The following is a 6,397-nucleotide window of genomic DNA, read 5'->3' as shown; positions in this document are numbered from 1 at the left end:
AGTGCCGGTCCCAAGCCCGGATAAAATAGGGAGGGTTGTGTCAGGAAGGGCATCCGGCGTAATATTGTGCCAGATCAATGCGGATCATGATCCGCCAAGAGCCGACCCCGCAACCGAACGGGACAAAGGCCGAGGAAAAAGAAGATTTATATAATTGATTTATTACACCTGTGGCTAAAATACATGAATTCAATAAATAAAAGGGGTGACCCAATACTTTTGTCTATATAAGGTATGTTTATAATGGTGATGGCAGGATCAGAGGCATAAACAAAGGGTGGTGTGTATATCAATGAATAAATCAATTGGAAACTATGAAGCAAAGCTTTCAATGCTATGCTTAAAACATGTATGAATAACAAAATATTATAAATAAATATGTATTTATTAACTATAATCGAACAAGCAAAATATTTTATGTGATTTCTCTGTAAGAATAAGTCTAAAAATGTTCTTTGTGATCCAAAACCAACTTTCCCTCATCTTGATTCCCAATGCAACTTGAAAAACCTGTAAATTCAATCCATACTCACTGAACTCACTACAAAAACAACAACACTTGCCTAACCCGAAATGATCTAGAATCAAAAAGTGAGAGTAAAAGAGAAAGGCTGTTTATAGAGGGGGAAAAGGAGGAAAAAGTAGGCCACAAAATGTGTAGTACTTTCCCAAAGTGGGCGTAACCTAGGAGGTCAAAGAAAGCCATAAACCAGCCAGCAATTTACAGCTTTAGCTTCAACTTGGGTCTCTCAGACAACAGGTAATTGTGCTCAGGCTGATTTAAAACCAAACGTCACAGCACAAAGAGGGAACTGCCTAGGGGCTGCATGGTTACTATCTGTTGGGGTGTTTCTGCGCTGATTTGAAAGGGATAAATATAACTAAAGAAGAAAAGAAATCCAGCCTGTATTTTTTATTGGTAATATCTAAAGACATGATACAGCAGATGGCAGTAATGTGCATAGATACACAGGGAAGAGTTAGATGAACTTAGAAATAAGGTCATGTCATGGCAGTTGATAAGAGGTGTGTAGAATTGGTGTTGTATAATGTCATTGAACTTTTGTGACATGGGCTACAATTACTTGCTAATAAGCATAACTGACTATATCTGGAGCTTATATAAATAGGGCTAGTTTGGCTGCACCTATTAAAAATTATACGGAACAGTGATCTTTCATGAATTACTAGCTGCTGTGACATGGGTGACGCTGTCCACTTTACATCACCATGAGCCAGAGATGTGGACTCGAGTTGTTAGTCGCACACACATTGACTTCAGAATCTTGTTTCAAATGACTCGGACTCGACTCATGACTCGTAAACAACAAGAGTCCCTAGCCTCAGCATGTGTTAACATTAGTTACGTGTGACAATTATATGTATCCGATCAGCCATAACATTAAAACCACCTCCTTGTTTCTACACTCACTGTCCATTTAATCAGCTCCACTTACCATATAGAAGCACTTTGAAGTTCTACAATTACTGACTGTAGTCCATCTGTTTCTCTGCATGTTTTGTTAGCCCCCTTTAATGCTGTTCTTCAGTGGTCAGGTATTATTGGGGTGGTGGGTCATTCTCAGCACTGCAGTGATAATGACATGGTGGTGGTGTGTTAGTGTGTGTTGTACTGGTATGAGTGGATCAGACACAGCAGCGCTGCTGGAGTTTTAAAATACCGTGTCCACTCACTGTCCACTCTATTAGACACACCTACCTAGTTGGTCCACCTTGTAGACGTAAAGTCAGAGACGATCGCTCATCTATTGCTGCTGTTTGAGTTGGTCATCTTCTAGACCTTCATCAGTGGTCACAGGACGCTGCCCGCGGGGCGCTGTTGGCTGGATATTTTTTTGGTTGGTGGACTATTCTCAGTCCAGCAGTGACAGTGAGGTGTTTAAAAACTCCATCAGTGCTGCTGTGTCTGACCCACTCATACCAGCACAACACACACTAACACACCACCACCATGTCAGTGTCACTGCAGTGCTGAGAATTATCCACCACCCAAATAATACCTGCTCTGTAGTGGTCCTGGGAGAGTCCTGAACATTGAAGAACAGCATGAAAGGGGGATAACAAAGCATGCAGAGAAACAGATGGACTACAGTCAGTAATTGTAGAACTACAAAGTGCTTCTGAAGCTGATAAATGGACAGTGAGTGTAGAAACAAGGGGGTGGTGTATACAATCCATTAAAGATCTAAAATGAATCTTTTTTGAATGAATCTGCGTGTGGTTTACTGTGTAGTTGTTGTTCCAGCTTGTTTTCAGGCTGGCAATTAAACACACAAAATTAAATTACAAAAGAAAATCTCCTATTCACAAAAGTATTCAGACTGTTTATTTAATACTTTGTAAAAGCCCATTACATTGGCAGGTGTTCGTGGATCCGTCTGTACAAGCTTTGCACACCTGGAATTACGCTGTTCATTCCAGTCTTCAAAAAAGAGCCATCAGATCGGATGCTGAGTGTCTGTGAACTGCCATCTATGGGTCTCTCCACAAATGTTTGATGGGGTTTAAGTCTGTGCCTTCAATGACGTTAAAACACTTCTCCCATAACCACTCCAGAGTTTTATTTGCCATGTGCTTTAGGAAATTGTTGAAAGATAAGCTGTTGTACTGTATTTGGATACATTCATTTGTCCATTAATTTTCTCCATCCCTGTCACTTCGAAGCACTTCCACAGCATGATGCTGCCACCACCATATTTCACAGTAGAAATGGTATTAGACCGGTGATATACAATGCCTGTTTTGCACCAACCTTGTGCTTGCTGTTCTGATCAAAAACCAGAGTTTTCCTCATGTTGCCAGTGTCCATTAGATTCCTCCAGCCTCTCATATACCCTAAGTGACTTCCTTTTTTGACACTTTATGGATTGCTGAAGAGATAGTTTTCCCACTTGGGTTCTTTCTTACCTCCCTGACCAAGTCCTTTCCTTTTTGCCCAGATGCCTAATTTGGCCAGACAGCCAGGATTTTCTGCTAGCACACCAGTGCTGAGATTCTAAATCCCTGAATCTCAGTTCTGCTACTGGTCGGCTGGGTGCCCCCTAGCAGGCACAATCAACAGTGCTCACAGCAGACAAAATTGACCACTTATGCCAAGTTCACAAGGTCGCTGTACAGTGCACACTACACAACTGGATCTCTTGTAATCAGGAGTCTTTCAAGTCGGTGGGGGTTTCACACTACACGACTGATCGGCGATAGGGGGTTTCATACTACACCATCTATCACCAGGTGGAATCGTAGGCAAGCTTCTCTGGTCTCCCAAACTACATTTTGTCACGAAAACAAACGTGAGAAGTGACGAGAAGTTTAATGATACAATGTTCAAAAATGCACGTCAACAAGTAGCGAGCGATCAAAGTTTGTGCGCTGATGTGCCGATGTATTCTGATATAAACTATATCATGCCCCTGTCCCACCTTTTTACAACTCCTCCTTTGCATTTCCCCTCACACCGTATGTTGCGTTCTCATTGGCTGTTCGACATAGCACTCATTGCCAGTTGGCCGACTCATATCCAGATATTTGACAAGCTAGATATAAAACTTCAGTCGCCGAGTGCTTGGCAAGCTAGTTCACACATAGTGATTGAGAACCGAGTTTCGATCGTCGAGCGAACGCCGAGTTGCTCCCAAGCCAGCAAATCTGGCACCGACCAGTCTGCGAGCGAAAATCAGGGCAAAAATTGTGTAGTAAGAACTAGGCATTAGTCTGCTGGGTAGGAAAAGACAGACTAATAAGAGGGTGGGGTCTTTGACAGTGTGTAAAGACCCTTAGTAGCTTGAGGTCTCACGTACGATTACAATTTTTTCAAAACATATAAAAACCACAACAAATTAAGTCTAAATATTACTGTAGTACTTTATCCCCTTACAGTAATTGTGCTTAGGCAATTATGTAACAATGGATACTGATAGTGGCCCAACACTGACTCACTGCAGCCAGGTTGTGCAAAAGAAAATAATATTGACATGAGCGAGACACTGGCACATATGGTAAAATAAGGGTGTGCACAGCAACTGAATTCAATTCTCTCATCTAGTCTCTTGTTCCTCTGTGTTCAAATCGCACTCAGGTGTGTAAATTCCACTCAAGTGTGTGTGTGTGACTAAGTGTTACCCTGTGACAGAATGGCATCATATTCAGGGTGTGGTTCCACTTTTTCAGGTAGTACCAGACCCTCCTTGTACCAGGTACTAACCAAATGGTTAGTACAAAATATAAAAAAATATGTATTAAAAAACATGACATCCAATAACCAATTCTTGATTTATTACATTTATTTATTACAGATATGCAGCATTTGATCAAAACATTCCTAATACATCTCTAATAGAAGCTATAAAAATGTTTCTATTTTGCTTCTTCTACTTTTAATCATACTATAACCTGTCCTTTCTATTGATGTCTTCAATAAGATATAGATATCAAAGATCAGCTGATTCAGTTTTGGTCCAATACTGGATCACAGTCCAACACTAAGGTGCTTTAACATTTTTTGTGTCATATGTTCATTTGGAAGTGGCACTGAGGTAGCACAGTGGTAAATTACACAAGCCCACTACCGCTGGGATCCAGGATTTAAATCCCAGCTGTGCTCTAGGCCGGTCGGGTGTTTGGGTAGGGGGTTGGACAAGACCCCGTGATGGAGTCTTGTTGGAGCCATTGCAGCAAGTGATTCCAGAGAAACCGGGCCCATTGCAACCCTGACCAGGATAAATCATGGTAGGTCATGAAAGGACATGGTGTAGCACCAATCAACACAAGACAAGTTAACACATTAAGTTAAATTAGCTCTAACATAATGGGTCAGTATTTGGCTTTCAGGCCAGTTCTCGGTATAGGACCGGTCAATTTCAAATAAAAAGACTATACTATATGGTATGTAAAGTATGGTAAAGTATGAGGACACCCCTTGTAATTAGGATTTGGATTAGAAATTGAGTTCAGGTGTTTTAGCCGAACCCATTGCTAAAAGGAATGTAAAATCAGTTATGCAAATTAAATGATATTCTTCCCTTTATGTGGCAACAGTTTGGGGAAGGTCCTTTCTTGTTCCAGCAAGACTGTGCCCGAGGTCCCAAGAGACATGGCTGGGCGAATCTGGTGTTATGGAATTCCAGTGGCCTACAGAGACCTGAGCTCAACCCCAGTAAAAACATTTGGGATAAACTGGAATGTCAGTTGAGATCCAACATTAGTGTCCGACCTCACAAATGGTCTTTTGATGGAATAAGCACAAACAGACAATCCAAAATCTAAAGGCTATAATAGCTGAATTTTTATACAGATGCCTATGGTTTTAGAATGGGATGTAGGGCAGTTGTAGCCTAGTGGTTAAGGTACTGGTCCAGTAATTAGAAGATTCAAGCTGGTTCAAGCCTCACCACTGCCATGATGCCACTGTTGGGCACTTGACCGAGGTCCTTAACCCTCAATTGCTTACATTGTATACTGTCACAGTACTGTAAGTCGCTTTTGATAAAAGTGTCTTCTAAATGCCGAAAATGTAAATGTAAATGGATGTCCAACAAGCTTTTGGTCAGGTGTCCACATACCCTTGGCCATATAGTAGTATTGTTGTCTGTATCGATACTAATACAATTAATCTAATCGGGACATAAGTACCAGTTTCTTTTGTCAAGTTGTGTGCTGATTAAGCCCTTTATTCAAATGCTAATCATCATTGCTAAATGACAAAGATTCTTGTTCAGACAAGCCTCTTAAATAATCCCAACAATGATGTAGGTTTTGCTGTGTGGAGACATGAATAAATCCCAATTTTGTAAGCTCTTGTGGAGTGGTATAATACATGAGGATTTGTGAATCTAACTAACTGGCATGGCTAGCAGTACGTAGTCCAGTGTGTGATCCTAGCTACACCCTGCACACCCAGCCGAAAATCTCCCACACCCTACCTCCCTCCCTCCCTTTCTTTCATTTAATTCTTTCCACCTCTAATCTCTGTGTGAGTCATCTCTGCATTTTCAACACTTGTGGCATGTCCGTACACTGACAGCAAAAACTGTTTACCGCTCGAACAGGGAGTTTCTGGCTGGACTGGTTTTTCACTCTGCATCGCCTCTTTGTGTGCTGTTTTTTTCTTCTCTAATTACCGTTTTATTTAAGTGTGTATAAGGGTCTAGTGCTGGATAAGTATGCGTTGTATGTCTGGTTAACGTGCATGAATAAAATGTGATCTACAGTATTGTTTAGTATGCAAAGCTCTAAAAAGGGGAAGAGAAATGTCATTGGTAAACAAAAAATGCCAAGGCTTGTTATATTCAAGTCAGAGTGAGACGGATGGAGTGGAAAAAAAGGGAATACCAAAAGAAAAGAATTGTCTCAGCATGCCCAAAGGCAGGGCAAGAAAAAT

The sequence above is a fragment of the Trichomycterus rosablanca genome, chromosome 9 (assembly GCF_030014385.1).
Source record: "Trichomycterus rosablanca isolate fTriRos1 chromosome 9, fTriRos1.hap1, whole genome shotgun sequence".
NCBI lineage: Eukaryota > Metazoa > Chordata > Actinopteri > Siluriformes > Trichomycteridae > Trichomycterus > Trichomycterus rosablanca.
Note: the sequence above shows the minus strand (reverse complement) of the source record.